The sequence below is a fragment of the Magallana gigas genome, chromosome 1 (assembly GCF_963853765.1).
Source record: "Magallana gigas chromosome 1, xbMagGiga1.1, whole genome shotgun sequence".
NCBI lineage: Eukaryota > Metazoa > Mollusca > Bivalvia > Ostreida > Ostreidae > Magallana > Magallana gigas.
In genome coordinates, this window is record NC_088853.1 from 56,380,239 (window position 1) to 56,404,996 (window position 24,758).

General features: G+C 33.7%; 2 long non-coding RNA genes across 2 annotated transcripts; both read left to right on the forward strand.

Annotated features, from left to right (window-relative positions):
- Nucleotides 1-1,402: 1,402 nt before the first annotated feature.
- On the forward strand, nucleotides 1,403-3,875 carry LOC117688577 (uncharacterized). Its single transcript, XR_010710617.1, has 3 exons — nucleotides 1,403-3,369; nucleotides 3,522-3,665; nucleotides 3,750-3,875. It is a non-coding gene; the product is annotated as an uncharacterized lncRNA (long non-coding RNA).
- A 1,451-nt stretch (nucleotides 3,876-5,326) lies between these two features.
- On the forward strand, nucleotides 5,327-6,244 carry LOC136269673 (uncharacterized). Its single transcript, XR_010710622.1, has 3 exons — nucleotides 5,327-5,521; nucleotides 5,833-5,901; nucleotides 6,110-6,244. It is a non-coding gene; the product is annotated as an uncharacterized lncRNA (long non-coding RNA).
- The last annotated feature ends 18,514 nt before the right edge of the window (nucleotides 6,245-24,758 follow it).

A 24,758-nucleotide genomic window follows, 5' to 3' on the forward strand; every position in this document is an offset into this window, starting at 1 on the left:
GAATCCGGAACTTATGTGTCTGGATTGATTTGTTTTTTATTAAGTTCATCCAGTGTTTACATTTGCTCGAGGCACTTTTGCCCAACTTATTTTTTATGTACATTTACCCACTACGGAGTAAGTATTTTGTTTAGCATTGAATAAAACATTTAATTTTACCCATATTACCAATTTGCATTAATGTAATTCTGATGTCATCCCTGTAGATGTCAGTTCATCTTCACTAGCTTTATCAAATGATATGAACAAATAATATATATTGCTTGTGTTAAATACACATTGATCTTTGTCATCTATAGTGATCACTTCTTCTTTAATAACTTTGCATCGTCTTAAATAAGTAAAAACAAATCAAACTAGACCTGTTTTTGTCTCCAACAAAAAGGAAGGGCTTATCGACAGCCCTATAAACCACTTATCTAAATTCTTATTTTTTTTTAAATTTATATGATAAAATGAGAACAAAATGTCTATAATATATAACGACACATTAACTATCAAGAAATTAAATGCCCAAAGAAAGACAACTCCAGAATTCTTTATACAAACATCTCTTTTAATTTTTGAAGAAAAGGTTTAAAAATTAATTGGTAAGAAAGTTATCGATTATGATTTAAGAACTTTGGTATGCCTATAGCTCTAATGCTAATCAATTGTTGAGCAAAGCGAGATAACTCTAGAAAATTATTTTTTTTTTAATTGTTATTATTTTTTTTCATTTTATTTTCTAGAACAAAAACCGTTTTTAATACCTTTTCTATCATTATCATATCGTTAATATATTTTGTTGGTAAATTAAGCACAATATTGAATTAAAAGATTCTGTAATGGCTTAAAGGTGGCTTAAAGGTAGCTTAAAGGTGGCTTAAAGAAGTTTGGACATTAAGGACCTATAAGTTGTCCTTAAAGGTGGCTTAAAGATAGTCTTTAAGCTGCCTTTAAGTCATCTTTAAGCAACACATACAGCTTAAAGGTGGCTTAAAGATCGTCTTTAAGCTACCTTTAAGCATATTTAAGCTATCTTTAAGGAGAACTTAAAGATGGTCATTCATCCTGTGAATGGGGAAAAATACTTAACCCGCTATTAATATCGTATATATTGATATTTCAGGGCGTGACCAAATGGTCATATATTGTTGTTTAAAACTACTTCAATCACATGTACTCCCTCTGACCTGGTTAGGAACTGAAAACACCAAGTACCCCTAGGCCTGTGGGTTTTTTTAATGCAGGTTGCACACCTGTTCCATAGCAGATCATACTCTTATATTATAAGGTTTTTTAAACAAATTATTGATTTCATAGTCCTTGTTGCAAGATTAAAGGTAAGGGGAATATAATTACCATATGTTCATATTAACTACAGATCCAAGCTTAAATAAATGCATAAATTAATTCCCTCCATAGTCTTTTGTATTAGCTATTGTACTCAAGATACCGTTAAGGCCTTTATGCCTAATGTTATTTTTAATTTTGCTGTGTAATACTCGAAACATATTCATATGGCGTCTGATTTCTTATAACGTTTTATCATTTAAATAGGCTTATTCAGCAAATTGTCTACCAATAGAAAACACTGTCATCATGCATACAATATCTTCCAATTAAAAAGCCAGAAATGAATATAAATATATTTAATTGCATAGGTCGGGTTTGCGAAAGTTTACAAAGAATTTTTTCCGATCATATTGAAAATAATAGTTTTAACAAGTTTCACAATGGGAAGACTGCTTCAAAAGTAAACCATCAAACTAAAATTTGTAAATATTAATTAATAAATGCAAAATAAACATACTAAGCATATAATATTTACTGTGGAATCGTTATTGTTCAAAGGGGACCAATGTATGTGGCTTTCATAAGTAACCCTTGCCCAGGAATTTACATCTGTTTTTAATACATGTATAACTGGTCATTGAACAGATGTATATGTTTCAAGGTATCCATAAGAGCCAAATACTTAATAAATGCATAACATATATGTATGGGCTTATTTCAGAGTATACTTGGACTTAATTTTCATGTTTAAGTATCAGTATGGAGGAGTGGATTGTGTCCTAATAAATTATCTGTTCCCGAAGAGTTGCCCCCCCCTTTTTTTTTTTAAATATACGGTATTAAATTTTTTTTCGATAATTTTCATCTAAGGATGAAACTCATTATTTCATTAGCATTTATTGATTTATTTATTTATATATAACCCACGACCCTTATATTACAGAGGCGACGTTTACTTAAATGCGCCATGGTGACTGCATATCTATCCTATTATCATGCAATGTTTGTTCATGAAGGAATTTATTTGTAACTTAAAAATATGGTCATTGTGGTTTTAATTTTAGTATAATATAGTGGATATGTAAAATATTACAAAGCAATGTTAATATGCCATTGCTATATGTACATAAATATGTGTATTGCATTCTTGAATTTCATAGAAATCAGTGGGAATAAACTGCACGCTACAGCGGTCATTTATTTTTTCTAATTCATTCATCGGGTTTACTTAAACAAGGAAACAAGATGTTCAGGTCTATAAGTGTTTACTCAGCACTTGTCCACGTAAGCACGCGTAGCATGAATGTCATTCACAAAGATCCATTCGAACACAACTAATAGCGCGATTGGTAACTACCAATCAGAAACTACTGTTTCATCCAACTGGCCAATAAAAATAAACCCTTTAACAGTTTAAGGTTAAGAATTGCCAAGTCAGCACTATTTACATGTATATATATTGCACGGTAAACCTGTTAAATTCATTCCGGCTCCCTGAAGAAACGAAAGTATGGAGGACCAGGCTACAAAAAAAGTAAGAATTGTTGTTAAAACGTGTTGGTATCTTTTTTCTATATAACTATTTATTTAATTTATAAACGGGTGAGTATGCAAACAAATGCGTTATATATATAAGTTTGTATGTTTAATTCATTTAGTATTGACGCTTGTCTCTATCAGTCTGATATATGTTTGATCAGTATTTCACAACTTTGCGTTTTCCTCGTATAATTGTTGTGTTGTCTTTTGGTGACATTTTTGCCTGAGAAGGCATAATTTACATCCAAACTGTATCAATAAATAAATTATTTTTTTTCTATTTATTCATAGCATTTATTTTATGAATTTCAGAATCTCGGAGTGTATGTTCTTCATGAACATACCATAAGGACAATTAAAAGCCGTTACGAAAAGTCTGGAAGGAGTTTGAAATACTTCGTTCCGGCTATTGTCCAGGGGGAGACAACAACCAAAAACATTTCCACGTTCAAGAAAACGCTTATCGAGTCCCTGAAGCCGGGGAGGCATTATAGGCTCGTAAATGCCACGTGCCACCCTACCTTCGGCATCGAACTTAAGGCTGACTCAATCGTAGGTTGTTTTTTTTTGGTTTTGTTTTTAATTTACGTCCTTATAGTTTAAATAAAAAACATATCAAAATAAACACAAATACACACGCCCACTATGTATATCTCCATGAATTATAGGAAAATTGTGTAGTTTTTTTGAATATTTTTTTGTAGATCATGGACACCCTGTTTGAGTTGACAGAAGATGAGGAGAAAATGAGGACAAATTTCTTTTCTTCTCCTACATTCACTATGGCTGAAGCATCCTCGTTGGCTAACTGCACGAGACTCTGCCTTGGCCCGGTCCAAGTAAAAAGTGTAAGTGTATAAATAATGTGCATCGATGTCTTTTTGAGTATGTACAAGCGTACATAATATATTCATATTTGATTTCAAATTCAGATTGGTGAGACCGGTGTAGTTTCTACCGGGTCAAGGCGGAGAGAGGTGCAGTTGGCAATGGAGGGCAGATCTGCTCTCCTTACCCTCTGAGGTAAGGAAACAGATCTTGAAGTCGTTACTGGGGAGCTGTACATCGTACAGAATATAGTCCCTAGTAACGACTTTAACAAACAGCGTTGTTATTCTTCTACACCCCTAACAAAGTTTGAGGTAAAATGGATATACACTATCTCATTGCAATATCTTATCAATTGTTTTTGGTAAAATCAATGCATTTAGACAAACATTAGGGCCTACTTGAAAATCAAATAAATTCTATATTTCTAAAAGCATGAAATTGAAATATTGTAAAAAAAAAAATATCTTCATAAGACAAATGTTATTTTGAATTTTGAGCACACTGTTATATCTATTGATATTGGTCTATAATTTCAGACTTACGAAAGCGCGGAGTTGATGGAACATTTTGAAGGGTTGGTGCAATCGGTATCGTTTAACAGGTATTACTTAAAGTTTTTTCTTTCGTTTTATTTTTTTTAAATTGCATTTCCCGTTCTTATAGACTATAAGAATACTGCTGGTGTTTAGTGCATTAATTAGTTTTATTCTTTTGCTTATATTATAACTATTATCATCATTATTATTATTTTTATAATTGTCTGATTTTTAAGGTTACATATATTGACGTAATTTTTTATAGTTTAAACTTTTACTGACAACATTGACGTTCAAAATTTCCAATTTATTGTAGCAATCTCATCGAAATTCAGGATCACATGTTTACAATATCCAAGAACAACCTGGCGAAGATTTTCCCTGACGAAACATTCAAGTTCGTAGAGGTGGTGGGGATGAAACACAACAGCGAAATTTGTGAAATGTAAGTTCAAATGAATTTAAATTATCAGTTTATCAAGATATGTGACATATCTCTTTTCCTATTAATTTGCAAATTGATTTTAAAAACTTTTTTTTTCTTTTCGGAGATGTGAAGAAGTAAAAGAGAACCTAAGAACAAAAGTATAAAGTACCTTGATCCGAGGGATTTTTTTTTTCTTTTAAGAAACTAAGTTCAAATACTTTTAAAAATTATTTCGGGCAGTATTTTTATAAGATAAATTGCAGGGTTTTTTTTTTCCTTTTTTCATTTCATTAGAAAAGGCAAAAACACAGGCAGTGAAAATTGAAGTCGGCCTCATTAAAAGCTGAACATGAGAAAATATATAATAGATTGAAAATTAATGCATTAATTTTTTATTTAGATGCTGGAGGTTACAGCCAAAGGGCATTTTTGGCAGGAAGTCAGGGTCTATGTCAAGGATGTGTTGCTGCCCTACCATGAAAAAACAACTTTAAACCATCAACCATCCCAAGCAGCAAATCGCATGTTGAAAGAACTTGGAGGGTTGTGCCAACATGTGAGTTCATGTCTTTAAATATTAAGAGGTCATATAACTAGAAATATGAAATACACTTTAAAAGTAATGATTATATCTGCCATATTTATCCAAACATATCCACCTTCTCTTACATTACCTTCAATTTTCTAGGAGAAAAAAGACATCCTCAAGTGTTTGGAGGACTCTGTCCTGCTGGACAAGGCCAGAGCAGCCACAGCATTGAACCTTGCAGTTCCTGATGCCATTGCAATCCTAAAAAAACGCCTGGGGCAGAGATTAACAAATCGGGGAGGATTATGGGGAAAGTGAGGAAGGTGGCGAAAATCCCCATGGGTGTTCTATCTAAAGACACCATTCTATGCCTTACCTCAGGTAATTCCTAACAGGGATCCATTGTTTGCCTTATTGTGTGATATAGTGATATATTACATCATGGTCAGCTTGTAATTTAAATGAGATACAAAAACACTATTATAAAGCAGTCTCAATTTTCCTTATGATGATGTTATAGTAGTATACATTGAAGTTTCATGCATTTATTCTTATGATGAGTTCCTTCAGAGGAATTATATTTTATTGAACATAATATAATTTTGAGATTTTTCATACAACTCCTCGATATTGCACATTTTTTTTACTAAAAGCAAAGCGTGTACAAATCATTGATATCCATTTTTTTGTAGTAGAATCAGATGATGAAGTTGAAGAAACTAGAGTGAAGGGTACAACCTTCCCAGAGATTGAGGACAATGGTAACATAATTTGAAATTATAATTATATACCGTTGGGCTCAAAATTAAATCATCAAGACAATTCTTTTAAATGGAATGATAACAATGCAAATTGATTAGAGACACCAAATCTAGTAGCGATACTTTAATATTGAAGTAACACGAGCTATTGATCTTCACTATAGTTAAACTCTGAAGAAAATTTAACGAATATAATAATTCTCTGTAGTAGATACCCCGGTGACGGAACAGGATTCTTTGACATGGGTGACCTCCCTCCACCACCACCACCTCTACCATCTCTAAATGAATCCATCTCCAATGATTTCCCACTACAACCATTTATTGAAATGATGGGGAATATGACAGTCAGGCTTGGGGCGAATTACATTGCAAAGTAATGCATTACATTACCATTACTTCATGAATTTGGGCATTAAATTACCATTACCATTACTTGATTTTCTTTAAGTAATGCATTACATTACCATTACATGAGTAAAGTAATGCATTACCATTACCATTACTTTTTTTTAAAAAGTAAAGCTAATAAAGAGTTTTTGCAAATGTTTCAAATATACAACACTCTTTAACATATCTACAGCGTCATGCCCAGTATCAGGTTCAAATTCAATGAATAAACAAGAGTCATTCTTTATTTGCTCAATATATAATCATATTGTGGCAATATGAACAACATATTACATAAGTAAAATGATATTTATAGACATTTGGCATGACACAATATTAGATATGAAATAGAGACACAGGATAACATGCGTAACAAAAAACAATTGATGAAATAATGTTGCTGTTTTTAAAAGCTAAATATAGATATATCCCCAGATTGCACAAATCTGTATAATTTTGGACACTTAATTTTATTAATTTATAAACAGATGATTTTTCCCAGTTATATTTCTTAATATATTCTAATCGTATTTCTTTTTACGGAGGACACTTTAAGACAAAATATTGCTGTTGCACTTATGATCGAAGTTTCAAAGGGTTCATCTTTTAAATGCATCCATCTTCCGGGCTATACTAAATAAATGTTATGCAGGAGCAGTCAAAGCTTGGGCTGGAAAATACTGTTTGATGATCTTTATCTTAGGATATATTAAGTGCAATAATAGATTAAATACATAAATCTTGTATTTTCCATCAGTCCAAACTAATGTACAGTGTAATTAATATACAAGAGAGAGAGAGAGAGAGACAAAGAGACAGAGACAGAGAGAAAGAGAGAGAAAATAAGTAAGATTATTTTCAAATGGGTTATAATATTGGAAGTGATATTGATTTTCATCATGGATGGACAGTGCATTCATTTTGCTTTTAAAGGTGCATGTCTGTCTCCTATTCTATTGTGACATAGCGAAGGGAAGGGTATTGGGGTGTTTAACACTTCTTATAACAATAGATTGTTTTGATACTTAGATTATCCTGGGGGCATAGTGTTTTGTTGACACATTTCCTATTGAAGTGCAAACTAATTGGAGTAAATTGTTTAAATGATTAAAAACTCTTAATAACAACACTCTTAAAAATGTTATGAAATTGTGCTGTTATCTTTAGTAATATAAACAATTCAAAAATGAATTTTAAAAAACCTTTTTTAATAAAACATGTACAATTAAAACATTTTTTTCTTAATTAGAATTATTTCTTTCTTCTTTAAAAATAAATTTAATCAAATTCAATTTCAACTATTCATTTATTCATCACATTTTTTAAAGTGAACATGCATAAATATGCATAGTAATGCAAAGTAATGCCATGTAATGCCAGCATTACACTAGATTTTGGAAAGTAATGCATTACATTAGCATTACTTGTAATGCTAATTTTGAGGCATTACACATTACTAGCATTACTTTGAAAACATGTACATTGCAATGCATTACCATTACATTTAGCATTACCCCAAGCCTGATGACAGTGGACATGGGTACCCCATTAGAAGGACCTCAGGCAGATGAGCCCCTCCCCTCCCCACCCAGACTGCCTCTGGAATCTGTTCAGAGGGTACCGATGAGTGTAAGGATGCTAATGTTTGCACTAAAATATTGAATGTTTAGATCAATTTGATGTGAGAGATCACTATTGAATGTAAACACATTCTAAAAGCCTACTTATACAATATTTACATTTTCAACTGTCTTTGTCAGTGATAACATTACAAATCAATTTTGAAGCCTATATCCTAATAATTTTATAAAAGATGAGCAACATGGGCATGTTCTATAGTATAAGCGAGAAATGGTATTGGCTGCGCCGCATAGTAATACATTGCATGTGCTACATAAAATCATAGAGCTTTTCAAATGTTGTTTTAAAGTGTAGAAATTGGAAATATAACCAAGTAATAAAGTGTCATTATTATGAGGTGATAATTTTGGTTAAAGCATAGTCGAATCTAGCATAAAGCCCTTCAGGCTTTATTAGATTTTACCACACCTCGGACTGAATACATGACCTAAAGTATATAATAAAGCAGAGTTTAATTGGCATATCAGAAAATGTTATTGATTTTATTCATTTTAGTCGTGTACTCAGTATAGTTATAAAAATATAGGAATGTGTGTATATGGCGAACTATGTAGAAATTCTATTATAAATGAAACCTTATGTCATCATAAATAATTTATTCCGAGCGTATCAATCTTAATTTTTATCTTTAGTGCCTTTACTTGGAGGTACTCATGTAATTGAATAGATTAAATAATTAAAATAGAGAAATCAAATAAGTGAAAAACATAGGATTTGATTTAAATGCTGATTTAGATGAGAGTGTGCCAAATTAGTAAAATATGGTTTCTTTTTTAAGGACCTTTGTGCCACTTGTGGGAAGAAAGGGAGAAGAGGCCTCCTTTGGCTTTCCTGCGATGCATGCCAGCAATGGTATCATCGAAGTTGTGCAGGGATTTCCATACAGGCATACAAGACCATCGGAGGAAATCCCTGGAAATGCAAACATTGCCACTGAGTGTTGCTGGGAACCAATTTGATATTTTGAAAGGGATTATCTCCCTTTTATGGCATTATACTTTTGTAGAAGAATTTCAATTTTCTGCATTAATTATTTAATTTGATGGAATTAATTTGCAAATCATTTTCAAACCTGTTTGAACATGGGCTTTTGTACATAGCAATATCAAAATTGTATCAATATATTGCTGAAATTAGCACCCCAAAGTTTGAAGTTTTTTATTCTAAATTTGATCAAAAAGTGATGGCACAAAAAGAATTCCCAATGGTTTTTTTTTTTTTATAAAATTCATACACCAAAATTAGCATGTGCTTTATAACTTAAGGAAGTATATGACTCACGATTTAGAAATTACCGCAGAACTCCGAATGACGTAAACCAATTCGCAGTCGTTAAATCTGTTGGTTCAATTCTAAGGTATTTAGCAATAAAATGTATTGTGGAAAGGATTTCATAGTTTCTTTTTAAAATAAAACGTGAACATAAATGATAATAAAAGTTAATTTAACCGAAAAATCTTATTTTACGACATAAATGTCGGTTCGGTTTTCGGCAATGCGAAGGAAACGTGGATTTAATTTTGAACGCTGAAAAGACATAAAAGTTGCTAGAGCTCAAATAAAGGATAATCGAGTCACATAATGCGAACATTGACGCTCTCTTGGGCAGACCAATCACATATTTTGAAATTAAAGCTGAATAATTCTCATCATAGATGGAGGAAGATGACTCGACGCCAGCAAAAGCGATCTGTCCAGGTTTGACCCACATGTACATTCATTGAAAGAGTAAAAGTATTTGGTAATCTCAGCGAGGTTAAGTTCGTCGAGACTGAAATGTTTTGACACACGTTTTTCCCGTTTTAGCGAATCTTGCTGAGATCAGAGTAAAAGTAAAACTGGTATGGACATCATCGACATTTTCTTATGCCGATGTAATGCACTGGTGCTTGCATGCATTGGCCTCTGCTCATAAATGTGTAAGATACCTATACCTATATAAGTAGGCATCGTACATATTCGTGAGTAAAGGCCCAAGCACCAAGCATGGTGCCCAGGATCGCCGCCCCTGTCACTTTTATCCAATGAATAAGCACAATTATTTGCCGATCGCATCACATTTTGTCATTCGCAATGGCTTGCAGATTCGTCAACGAACGGCCTGTGTGCCCTGGTAATAATCTTTAAATATTTTTTTTACTCAAAATAAGGGAAGCGGAAAATACACATATCTTTAAAGTTATTAGCTATTGTTATAATTAATAATGGGTTTTTTTTCTCCCGATAGACGCACAACCACCGCGACGATGCCGGCAATGTGTAAGTATGTGCATGATTGAAGTTATTGATCTTGTTTTATTTTTTATTTGTTGAATATTTTCTCGGGTGCAGATACACCTAGAAATTGATTTTTGTTTTTTGATATTCAAATTTTAGCAGATACTTCCTCTGTTCAACCCTCCTTAAGTCAACATGTCTCAGACCAGTCGACCGTACAACACACAATTTCAACACGTACATACCCTCAAACTGTCACAGCGACCCCATTTACCAACGTTGATTCCACACGTACAATCCATATCAGTACCCCGCATACTTTGACATCAGACATCACTACATCACATCATACACTCACCACAGACAGCAGTACACTGTCTACTCGACCCACCATTCTCCAGCCATACAGTGCACATAACACGCAGACTAACATTTTTAATATATCACATTCCGTCAACATCAATACTGATAGTCACGTAGAACATACTCCGTCGCTAAGGACGTAACGGATACCACCCAGCCAGGTACAACGACCCATCGGAAAAGAGACAGCGACACATACCGTAAAAAAGTACACAATTTGACAAACTTTACTTCTTGTGGTTGTTGACATTATTTCCTTTCGTATCAGCATGCGTGTGGTTTTATGAAATCAAAAGAAAATTATCTGTGACCAATTTGTTTTTCTGTATTAATACCATGAAATAAATTGGTTTCAAAATTTTCGCAACGATTTCTTAGATTACACTTTTTACAACAAGTAAAAGTTATATTGTTTGATTGCATGTTTTCTTTTCGTACAGTGCATGATTTATAAATGTGTTTTTATTTTTTTTTATCATTACTACATTTGCATTGCATGAGGTGAAGTTGCATGATCCGGTAGTTCATATCCATGTAAGTAAATGTGTGAGGTATTCTTGTAAAAACAAATAGGGGGGGGGGATTATTCAGAGAAATGGCAATATTAGAAAATACAGAATATATAGTGATTTATTTGTAAAGAAATAGTCATGTCAAACAATAATAGCATTTAAATAATAAATTAACTCTTAAATTAAAAAATAAAAAGAAGGCATTTACAATTTCATTTTTTTAAATCACAACAAAAAAACCCCCAACATTTTCCCCTCTCTAAACATTGCTTTATTTTGATATTATTTTAGTAACTGAAGCTTATAACATGGGTGTGGCGGCGCTCACCCTTGTAGCGGTAATGGTTTTGGGGTGCTCACTGCGCGCACTCCTCAGGCACTACAATGTTCAGTGCCGGGCGCCAGTGCGGAGGCGTCCGCGCTCCAAGGAAGAGTGTCGACTGGAGGAGGGGTCCCGGTCCCGGATCTCTCCACAACCCGCCCTCAGCGGAGGTGGCCTGAAGGTGAATGATATTTTAATAAAATTCATAAGATAGTTATATATCTTACTTGATCATACATTATGTAAATATCAGTAGAAATGGTACATGTAATATTTATGGTTATAAAACACAGAATATATGATAGAATATTGTTTTAGATCGAAGAGGTGGAAATGACCACTAAAGGAAGAAGTGGGCAACCAAGCGACGTGGAGGAAACGGACAACTCCCCTTCTAGCGCAAACACGCGCTCCAGGTCCTCATAAAATAAGTACTCTAAACCATTAATATTACAACTTATAATTTAGTGTCTAAGTTAATTTTGTTGGGTTATTTTTTTCAATTTATTTTTTTTTTGGGGGGGGGGGGGGCATATAGGACCTTCGCTTAAAATAATTATTCTGATTCTATTTCATTTGATGCTTTTACTATACTATTATTCTGATTAAATTTTTCAATTTTCTTTTTCAGATGACCAGGGATATGTGTTGTGTTTATTACATTTGAAATAGATCACAACATTTTGAAAAAAAACTTTCTTGTTTTGTTTTCATTAAGGAATTTTTAAAGGAAACCTTTAAGTGTAAAACAAGGTCATATGTTTTAATGATAAAGCTTACTGGTGTGTAAACAGGTTTTAACATGTGTCAATGACACCATCTGTTCATACGTTAGATCAGATGGATTCGTCAATGAATACCAGGGTGGTATACAAATACGGATATGACAGATTAATGAGGATCACTGCTGCGTATAGTTTTTTTTTAAACCAAACAGAGAAATGTGCTATTAATACAGATAGATATATAGACCCTGACCACATGTACATGGAACAGACCAGACTCCTCTCCGAAGTCTTAGTTTGACCTGTGTATTCTAAGGTGTGTGTATACTTGCATATACATGCCAATAAATATTGACAGTGTTCACTCGTCTCACGACATTATGCCACGCTAAGAGGATGACAACGTTTTAGGGAAAATTTTGAAATTAAAGGAGCCGAAAAACCACAAAACCCCGACATCACTGCTGAAAGCCCAGAATTCAAGTTTTGGATTGCAAGATGGGAGATTCTGGAGATTAAAAATGGTTTCCTTTGCATTTTATGGGAAGACAATACATGCAGATGGAGAATATGTGCCCCTAAATCACTTGTTAAAACCACAATGTGGCACCTGCATATCTCAAAAATATCTGGTCATCTCGGTATTAAAAAAATATCGAAAATCACAATTATGTCCATTCTTCTGGTGGGGAATGATACATGATGCCAAAGAATATGTACAAAAATGCGAAATATGTGAGGAGCGCAAAAACCCCTCCTACAGAAAGCGCCATTTATTGAAGAAATGCAATGTGGGGGCCCGTTTGAAAGAATCGCAACAGATATTGCTGGACCCTTTCCCACGACAGACAGGAAGCATCGGTACATTTTAGTAATCGGCGATTACTTCACGAAGCTTACCCGATGGAAAACATGCTTGCGAAGACCGTAGCTGATATATTATTTAGAGCTTGGGTTAAACGCTATTGTTGACCGAGTGTGATACATTCCGATCAAGGACGACAATATGAAAGCGAGCTTTTCACAGAAGTATGCAAACTTTACAGATAAACAAAACTAGGACAACACCGTTCCACCCACAATCTGATGGCATGGTTGAACGAATGAATAAAACAATTTTAGACATGCTGTCTAAATGCATAAAAACAAATCAGCAGGACTGGTACCTTTATTTAGACTATATCACCATGCATGCAACGCGACACCCCATTAAGTACTTGAGTGACACCGCACTAAATGGTGTTTGTTTAACAGAGAAATGAAGTTACCCTTAGATATTTTGTCTGAAAACATTACAGAAAAGTTCGAGCTTAGAACAGATTATGCTAAAAATTTGAAAAACAGGCTAATTGACACACATGATTTTGTAAATGCCTACACAAATCTTCTGAAAGACAAAACCAACAGTATGATCTAAATGTCAAAGAGAAAAATTATCAAGTGGGAGACATGGTATGGAGAAACCAGAAAATAAATGCTTTATGAAGAAAACAGAAAAAAAGTAGAAATTGGAATGGTCCGTGGATAATGACTAAAAGAATTAAGCAGTATACTTTATGAAATCCAGCACAAGACAAGTTTGACATCTATTGTCGTACATGCAGATAATCTAAAACCATATAGAGGGGGAAATAAAGTAAATTGGTTTTATCCAGAAAAAGAAAATAAAGAGCAGGTAGAATTGCCTCATTTAAATGATTTCCAAAACAAAGATTCAGAAGTAGCACCAAAAACAAACTTTGAAAATAAAAATAGAAAAAAGTGAAAAACAGCAGAATAATAAATTAGAGCAGAGAAACCTAAACCAGCCACCGACACTGAATTAGGATCCGGCGCAGGCGCCAAATTAGAGTCGGGCACGAACGCCGAATTTCAATCGGGCAAGGACGCAAAAATAAGATCGGGCTCAACTAGCAAAAAGTATCAGATTACGAGGACGGGAAGATCAGTAAACAAACCAAGAAGTTAAGAAGATTACTACACTGATAACGTTATGAAAAAGGGATGTTACGTTGTACCGAGTGTCCAGTGACTTTCGCTAACTTAAGGAATCTGAAAAGACACCAGAACCAGAAACACAGAGATGACGTGAAAATGAGGAAATGTCCTATGGGAGGCTGCGAGGTGTTTTCGTTCAGAATGGAGTATCTTGCTTCACCCTTGCACAGATCGCATGGGAAAACTCTAGAGGAAGCAAAATAACAGCCAGAAAACTCCTGTAGAGGTGAGGAAACGCTGAGAAATTAACAGCAGGAAGAATGAACAGAAACAAAAGAACATGTAATGTGTAAATGAGTCCTGTCGCTTCTTTGCTTGTCAATGCAAAATTAAAAGGCATACAATTTTTCTCAATCACTAATTAGATTTATATTTAATATCAAATGTCCCTACTTTGGGTAAATCAAGAATGAATCAAGAATAACAAATGATTGGCAATGAAGGAGGAACACCTAACTTCTGCTAATATTATAGATAGACAAGTTTCAAGGACAGGTCGGCTCTATTCGGGCCCTTAACCCTGGCACTTGCGATCTTCCCTGACAAACTTTCAGTAATGTGTTTTACAAACACCCCTAATATACACTACCACACAACAGAACAGCTTCGGCTCTACTCGGGCTCCTGATCTACTGATCTTATTGTGTGGGTCCAGAAGTTTAAAATAGTGTTTCTGTTACCTTCTCCTTCCACTGATCAATCAGGATTGACACCGACTCTCACTTATATACACATGGAAAGGGGTGTCGGGTTATTCCATTATTAACATTGATTTATAATAGGACAAAATTCTTTACATTCACAACAGAAATCAACAACAACTGTGAAGAAAAGTTAGAAAATCCTCTTGAAAATAGTATAAATGAAAATGAACAGAATACAATCGACTGTGATTTCAATCTAGACTTCTTAGATGAATATCTATAAAACTTGGAAGATTTACAGACCCAAGAAGAGAATGTGGACGAGAATCAATCATCACATATGGCAGTTGAAGAAGATGGAGAAGAACCTTGTGTGGCCGAAATGGAGAAGTCTCAACCGCAAGAGCCTCACATTATAGAACCCTTAGAGACAATTACGCTGAATCTAGTAACGACACAAAGAACTATAAGCGGAGTGACGTGTAAAAAGGGAGCGTAATATATCAACATCTATGCACTACAAACCGGAAGAGATCGATTGGACAAGGTTCTTTCATTACCTCAAGGATTAGTTTGTGGAACACGCTCGGGCCAGGCATGAAAGAGAAGACCAGGAGGCGGAATACTTGTAGATGTTAATCTGTGGACTAACTGTATCCAGACTGTATATATGTTTTGTAAAATGACTTTGACTTTTGATATATGTGAATAGTTTATTTTATTTTATTTGATATAGTCCAGTTATTTTGGGTTTTTTTTGTTTTTGTATTGTGTAGATTTCTAGTCTGTGGTTTTGTTATTGTGTGTGTGTGGATGTTTTTTTATTACATTGAACAATGTGATATCATAGTGTGTAAAGTATTTGTTTTAATTTTTGAATTACTGGACCATGCAGTTATCAGCTAAAGATCACTTTTGCCAAATCTTTTCTTTACTATTTTTGTATATTTTAAATGTTTGCATGTCCAGTTTTTAACTCGATTGTATATGACAGTGGAAGTATTGTCTTAAAAGGAGGGGCCAATGTAGTGTTTTTGTTTTATGCATTCTTGTTTATAAATAACTACTGTTTAGTAATTTGTTTTATTATTGATGCCCCAATTGTAGTGCCCTGATAGTGCAGTAGGCCCTAATACTGGAGCCTGTTGCCCTAACAGGTGCCCTAATGGTGTAGCAGGCCCTAATACTGGAGCCTGCAGTCCTAATGGTGTAGCAGGCCTCAGCACCGGAGCCTGCTGCCCCAATGCCTTAGCATCGTTAGGTCTCTGGACAGAGTATAAAAAGGGGAGAGAGAATGTGAGGGCAGTAGAGGAGCGATCGAAAATAATATGGCGACCAAATGCTTTTATGAATTCATGTCAGCATTAATTCTATAACAAACAATATAACCAATTACCGGTGACGTATTTACTGCATGTGGCAATTGCAAATGATGTACACATATACTTGTACGTACAATTGTATGATGTACAAGGCCGGGTATGTGACATATTTTCCCTTATGCATATATTTAAAAAATTAACCCTTATTTATGATCACCGGTATATTGATTAGCCTCAAGATTTTACTCTTACATACATGTATCGTTAATTAGTAGACGTAACATTTTTGAAACCCAGAGCTAGGTAATAATACTTTGAAAATGAATTACAAATGTAAATTAACTTTTATTCACTAGACTTATCGTATACTCGTACATACTAAGATTCAACGTCTTTAGAAACCCTGACGTGCACCTGGGCACACGACACACCTGTTGTGTATATCTTGTATATTCTCTGTTAGTTCCAGGGGTTTTCTTAAGTTGGACAAACAATAGACTTTAATTAGATATACACAAACCTGCACCTGGGCACACGACACAACTGTTGTGTATATCTTGTATATTCTATGTTAGTTCCAGGGGTTTTCTTAAGTTGGACAAACAATAGAATCTAACTAGACACGATCTCGTTGCGAGCAACGAGGAGGTCTTCCGTCCGATTTTCAGAAGGAAATATGACATCATCGACTTTGATTTTCGACAAAAAAACATGATATGGAAAAAAGAGTGAAGAACTAATGCTTTTTTGTATCGCATTTTATAACTTTTCTTATATTGCTTTTTTAAATACTTGCATTTCTTTAAACTAAGATTGAAAAGATTTAATCTTTTTACCTCCGGCTCCTAAAAAACCCTAATTAGGTAACGCATGAGATAATAATTATATTGTTAGGATATATAAACGTATTATACCTAATTCAGCTTAAATAACCTTTCACAAAATAGCTCCTAGTAAAACGCTATAGATTAAAGACTTTAGAGCCCTTTGATCCCCTAATTTAAGGGGCCAGTCCCTTTTTCTTGAAATGAAATGGAAGGTCATTTAATTCTGAACACATTTTGTCAACAAATGTTTAAAAATTCGTTACCGTTCTTTAGATATATGGGAAAGAAGGTTTTAGGGGCCGTTAAACGAAATTTTGAAGGTTGCATATTGTTAAGAACATCATTTTGAACAACTCTCCTTCTGTACTGCATTTTAAAATATGTTTCCTTTCAGAGATATGGGTGATCAATTTTTTGACTTTTGACCCCTTAAAACCCCTAATTACATAACACACGATGAAATCATTACATTGTATGGATACATAACTGTGAGATAAACATATTTGCTTCTTTAACCTTTCACAAAATATCTCTCAGTAAAGGGCTTTAGATAAAAAACTTTAGAACCCTTTGGTTCCCTAATTTAAGGGCCAGCCACTTTTTCTTGATATCAAATAAAAGGTCACTTAATTCTGAACACATTTTGTTCAACAAGTGTTTAGAAATTTGTTACCGTTCTGGAGATATATGAGGAAGAAGGTTTTAGGGGCCGATCCCTTATCTTCTTTTAGGGGCCGTTTAACGAAATTTTGAAGGTTGCATATTGTTAAGAACATCATTTTGAGCAACTTTTCTTCTGTACTGCATTTCAAAATATTTTTCCTTTCTGAGATATGGGTGATCAAAATTTTGGACTTTCGGCCCTTAAAAACCCTTAATTACGTAACACATAATAAAATCATTACATTGCTTAGATTCTTAACTGTGAGATAAACATATTTGCTTCTATAACATTTCACAAAATATCGTTCAGTAAAGGGTTACAGATAAAAAACTTTAGAGCCCTTTAGTCCCCTTGTTTGAGGGGCCAGCCCCTTTTTCTTGATTTCAAAAGAAGGGTCTTATAAATAAAAACTATTTTTACATTACATGTTTTAACAAAATATTTTTCAGAAAAGAGATAATTAAAGAAAACCACAAAAAATTACGACGTTTTTTCATCTCAATTTTCGGGTCCAGGCGAGCTTCGGCGCCTTTAAAGCTAGATCAAAATGAAAATTAAATTACAAATATACAATCTTTTGTCTACTATCCCTGAAAGTTTGAACTCAATATCTTTTATAGTTTAGGAGAACTTAGAGGGACAAGCCACCCCTCTGAAAATCGCTAAAACGTCAGTTTCTCAAAAACGGAAGTGACGTCATCAATAAAATCAAAAACCGATAAGGTTCAGATGACTATCTATCAGATCTGAAAGTTTCATGAAAATCGGTTGAGCCGTTTTTGAGAAATTGCGTGCACAAAATTTGTAAGAAAAAAAAAGAAAAATAATAATAACTAGACACGATCTCGTTGCGAGCAACGAGGAGGTCTTCCGTCCGATTTTTAGAAGAAAATATGACATCATCGACTTTTGATTTTCGACATCAAAACATGATATGGAAAAAGGAGTGAAGTACTAATGCTTTAAAGTATTGCTTTTTAGGTCTATTACATTGCTTTTTAAAATACTTGCATTTCTTCCAAATAAGATTGAAAATATTAAACTTGTTACATCTGGTCCCTAAAAACCCTAATTGGGTAGCGCAAGAGCAAATCATCATACTGTTAGGATATGTAGACGTATTATACTTAATCTAGCTTTAATAACCTTTCACAAGATGGCTCTCATTAAAGGGCTATAGATAAAATTCTTTTAGAGCCCTTTGATCCCCTAATTTAAAGGGCCAGCCCCTTTTTCTTGGATTCAAATGAAAGGACATTTAATTCTGAACACATTTTTTCAACAAGTGTTTAAAAATTCATTATCGTTCTGGAGATATATGAGAAAGAAGGTTTTAGGGGCCGATCCCTTATCTCCTTAAAGGGGCCGTTTAACGAAATTTTGAAGGTTGCAATTTGTTAAGAACATTAATTTGAACAACTTTTCTCCTGTATTGTATTACAAAATATTTTTCCTTTCTGAGATATGGGTGATTGAAATTTTGGACTTTTGGCCCCTAAAAACCCTTAATTACGTAACACATAATGAAATCATTACATTGGTTTGATACATAACTGTGAGAACAACATATTTGCTTTTAAAACCTTTCACATAAAATCTCTCAGATAAGGGCTACAGATTAAAGACTTTAGAGCCCTTTGGTCCCCTTATTTGAGGGGCCAGCCCTTTTTCTTGATATTAAATGAAAGGTCATTGAATTCTAAACAAATTTTGTTCAACAAGTGTTTAGAAAACCGATATTGTACTGGAGGTAAATGAGAAAGAAGGTTTTAGGGGCCGATCCCTTATCTCCCTATAGGGGCCGTTTAACAAAATGTTGAAGGTTGCTTATTGTTAAGAACATTAATTTGAACAACTTTTCCTCTGTATTGCATTTCAAAATAATTTTCCTTTCTGAGATATGGGTGATCGAAATTTTGGACTTTTGGCCCCTAAAAACCCTTAATTAAGTAACACATAATAAAATCATTACATTGGTTGGATACATAACTGTGAGATAAACATATTTGCTTCTATAACCTTTCACAAAATATCTCTCAGTAAAGGGCTACAGATTAGAGATTTTAGAGCCCTTTGATCCCCTTATTTGAGGGGCCAGCCCCTTTTTCTTGATATTAAATGAAAGGTCATTTAAATTTAAACAAATTTTGTTCAACAAGTGTTTAGAAAACCGATACCGTTCTAGAGATATATGACAAAGAAGGTTTTAGGGGCCGATCGCGATCCCTTATCTCCTTAAAGGGGCCGTTTAACGAAATTTTGAAGGTTGCATATTGTTAAGAACATTAATTTGAACAACTTTTCTTCTGTATTGCATTACAAAATATTTTTCCTTTCTGAGATATGGGTGATCGAAATTTTGGACTTTTGGCCCCTAAAAACCCTTAATTACGTAACACATAATAATATCATTACATTGGTTGGATGCATAACTGTGAGATAAACATATTTGCTTCTATAACCTTTCACAAAATATCTCTCAGTAAAAGGCTACAGATTAAAGACTTTAGAGCCCTTTGGACCCCTTATTTGAGGGGCCAGCCCCTTTTTCTTGATTTCATAGAAAAGGTCTTGTAAATAGAAACTTTTTTTACATTACATGTCTTAACAAAATAGTTTTCAGAAAAGAGATAATTAAAGAAAACCAGGAAAAATTTCGACGTTTTTTCCATCTCAATTTTCGGGTCCAGGCGAGCTTCGGCGCCTTTCAAGAAAGATCAAAATGAAAATAAAATTACAAATCTACATTCTTTTGTCTACTATCCCTGAAAGTTTTAACTCGATATCTTTTATAGTTTAGGAGAAGTTCCACGGACAAGCAACCCCCCTAAAAATCGCTAAAACGTCAATTTCTCAAAAACGGAAGTGACGTCATCAATATAATAAAAAACCTATCAGGTTTAGATCATTATCTAACAGATCTGAAAGTTTCATGAAAATCGGCCGAGCCGTTTCTGAGAAATCGCGTGCACAAAAATTGTAAGAAAAAAAAGAAAAATAATAATAATAGGGAAAAAGAAATCGTACGAAAACAATAAGGTCTTCCGTTGGAAACGGAAGACCTTAATAGGGAAAAAGAAACCGGACGAAAACAATAAGGTCTTCCGTTGGAAACGGAAGACCTTAATTAGATATACACAAACGAACAAAACTATGTCTAGACAAACAAAGCAATAATATTCTGCCCGATATAACAAAGGCAGTTGAGAGTCTTGTATCTAGCAGATCTAAAGTTGGACCTAGAAATATTGAAAATTGAAAAAAAAATACAAACCTTAAACCGATTATCAAAAAAATCATGCATTTTTGGTTCATTATCTTTATTTAGATTAATAACCAGATGAACTGAGAGAGAGAGAGAGAGAGAGAGAGAGAGAGAGAGAGAGAGAGAGAGAGAGAGAGAGAGAGAGAGAAATTTCGCCGATTAGTTTAATTATTATAGGAAACAAACATACTTTAATTAGTTTCATGCACAGATTAAGATACAGAGACTGCGCTCACCACTACAATAATTTTGAAACCCAAAAAAAATTATAAAGAATTTTATAACGGCAATCTGTGTCCATCGGAGCGGTGTTGATGATAGTGATATGTGTTTAATGGAGCGACAATTAAAACCGCCTGGAATACCACCCCCTTCCTTGGAAATCATATTATCATTCGGATGACCCCCTCCCATCACTATAAAAGAGCTTTTTAATTTAATATATGTTTTTATTGTTCAGCTTGATCAAACTTGATTTAAGGGGAACTTAAAGATGGTTTAAAGACAACTTAGCGTAAATACCACTTAAAAGATGCTTAAAGGCGGCTTAAAGATGGATTAAAGGTGACTTAAAGAAGTTTGGACATTAAGGACCTATAAGCTCAGCTTAAAGGTAACTTAAAGGTGGCTTAAAGATGGTATATTCTTTAAGCCACCTTTACGCCACCTTTAAGGACTTGCTTAAAGATTGTTTTTCGCCCTGTGCTAGTGGTCAAGAAGTTGTCAACATCTCCTGAAGTAGGTACGGTTTGGGCACTCAGCCACTGGACATGACATCCCAAAGGAAATATTTTGCGTTGCTCCTTCTAAAAGTTCTTTAATTCCCTTTCGAATGCACTCAAATCAAATTCAAACAATGCAATGCATAAGTTTATTTTGATTAAATCTACGAAGTTCCTTTTTATAAAAGAGAGTTGAACAATTCCATTTACATTTATACACCATTATTCTAGCTATGTCGGTCAATATTGACATGTTAATGACATGTATGTCACTTTAACCATCATTCTTTTTCTTTCTGCTGTGGTGTGGCACCTTTTGAAGCTGTGCCTAAAATACAACAACATCTGTCAGTAAACATTCAGCAAACATTATTTTAAAATTACCAGATACTGGTGCTAGGAGCATTTCTAAGATATCTTTCAAACAACTTTATTTATTACAGTGTATTGATGAACTTGGAAAAAAAACCCACTTTCCATCTTGTTGTGCACGGTTTTCTCTTCTATCTTAACACTTAACATCTTAAAAAGGAGGGAGTCATCTTTTATCACAAAACATGTAAGCAAGGTATTTTAAATTTGACAGTTCACATGCATCATGGTGCTGCAAAGAATCAGGAGTAACAGGTTTCATTTAAATCTTTGCAAGTTTAATATTGAAATTTAACTACATTATCTTATTTGAAATTTGACTGAAAATGTTAATTCTTATTGTAAATGAAAAAAATTATAATCCACAAAATGGAATGAAGTGTTTTCAAAGTTACTACACCAGTGATGAACTACAATTGACAAATCTCACCTTTTGTCTTTGGGAAAGCTGGAGTTGTAGCAGTGTGTGAAATTATCAAAATGCATGAAATAGCCCACAGGACTATCCCACTTAGATTTGGGATAGACCTATAAAAAAAATGGGATTGTCCAAGTGAAGTATCAACAACAATTTTTTTTATCAACATGAATTTATTCATATTCACTCTCGTATTCAGCAATTTTTTTTTATCATTTTCAGTGTAATCTTGCTAAAAGTCAGATTCAATACTTTCATATAACTGTTCTTCTTTTTCTTCCTATCTCAGTGTCTCCCATTCCCTGGTCTTGCCTCTGATCTGTCTTAATACCATCTCTCGCCTGTTCTTTTTCTCTCTCTTATCTTTGTTCTTCCACAATGCCTTCTTTCTCATGCTGCCTTGTTGTTTCATCTTGTTACCTCTGTTTCAACAAACTGTTGATGCTGCTTTTCTTCTGCATTTCTACAATCCATCTTAACTCTTCTAAAGAATATGCATGACGGAGGTTTCGTGAGTTTTAATAGCATCAATTCTCGAATTTGATGTGCTATGACAGTGATCCAGGATGTATTGTCCCTTTTGGGTTGTTGTAGAATTCTCGACAAACCTCGCACCACATATTTTTTCACTCTCATTGCATTTGAGCCATGATCTACCCATTTGCCAATGTTTGTGGAAAGCACGATGTCTGGCTTCGTCTTCTTACCTTTTTCTGTTTTCCGTTTTGCCCTTTCCATCAGTTTTGCACTTTTTAAAAATACTCTCTGCAGTTAAATACGTCAGCGTGGCAGATGTACACAATGACAAACAGTAAGATTTGGTATATATAGTTACACAATACAAAATATGTTCAAAATTTACTTTAATGTTGAAATTAATAACTATATTGAAAAAGGTTAGTGTAAAAACATAACTTTGAAATTATTTATTCTAATTTTTTTTATTCCTATTCAATAATAATAAGTAGTCGGAAATTTAAACATAGAAAAAATCTTTATCGTCACAACTGTGAAATTCATTGATATGGAAGATTCCATCATCAATGCCCTGTAACAACCTGTGGAAGAACTTTTGTAAGAAAATATGCATTAACTCAACATTTAAACACGGCTTATTGCCGTCATTATAAAGATCCAGTATTTGTTTATGTTACCAATGATCTATATTCAGATACTTGTGACGAAAACAATCAAAGTACTGAAAGTACTGTTAGACGGTGGCGTCGTTTGAAAGTGGCATATTACATGTAACAATGAGTGATGTATGATAATTATTTTGGTCGTCATCTTATGGGGAAAACCCAAAGATTTATCACAGTAGTCTTTGTCGTATAGAGGTTTGTATCTATATTTTGTATCAATATGTTTGTATCTATATCAGTTGACATTAAAACTCCGTTTGAATGACTCATTAAATATGTGGGTTGCCACAACATATTGAATGAATAAATCAAATCCAAAGAGATTTCATCACAGTTCGCCCAAATATTTGATTGTTTAAAGAAGAAGAATTTTGGTTTTTTCCCTTTTGACCTTTGGGTTGACCCCGCAAAGGGGAACAGCTTTTGAAAAGTGTGGATTGGACTATTGTGCTTTAAATATATTGTAGATTTCTCAAGTAACGAGAACAAATAAAGCTTTGGCATGATAAAATACTTATTTTTACTAACTATTTGGGCATACATATAGTATGTGAATTGTCCCTCTCGACAGCATTTTACCTCAATTTCTTCACGGGGAAAAAGTTGCAGTCTTGTGGACCATCACATTTGATTTTTTCCTCATAGTCAGTTAATACATTTAGGTGTAAAGAAAACGGAATGGGTTTACAAGAACCTGTTTGATAAAATTGGTATTGCTTTTGGAATGCACGTCATCATGAAACAGAAGAGTAAATCAATATTTTATCTTCGATTTTAGTGGATTATTTCCATTTGCTCACAACGAAAGTGAATGAAAATTTAAAAAAATATCATATAACATTCAGTCGCGGCAGTTTCAATAATCAACGTTTTAAACATTTGTTCTATTGTATATAGCAATAGATTTATTCAAATCATTTGAATGAATTCGGGAAGTCACATGCTATATTTCATCGCTTCTCAGTACACTTTAACACACATAAATTACTTGCTACATTAAACTTTTCTAGTAAACTTACAACAAATATTGATTAATTATACAAAATAATTTTTTAAAAAACACCAAACAAACAAAATTCAAGTTGAACGCACGTTTTTCAGACCGTACAGCTGTGTATATAAAGAAGATGGGGGAATAAGATGGTGCAACTGACCATTTGGTTTAGTCGTAAAATACAATTTCAAATTTAGCTTTTTTTTCAATTAAATATATTTGATATGTTATTATACAAGTTAACAAAATGGTAATTTCTAACTATATTCAGTTTCAAATATTTCATAAAGATAAGAAAAAAATAACAAATCTTTAAGTT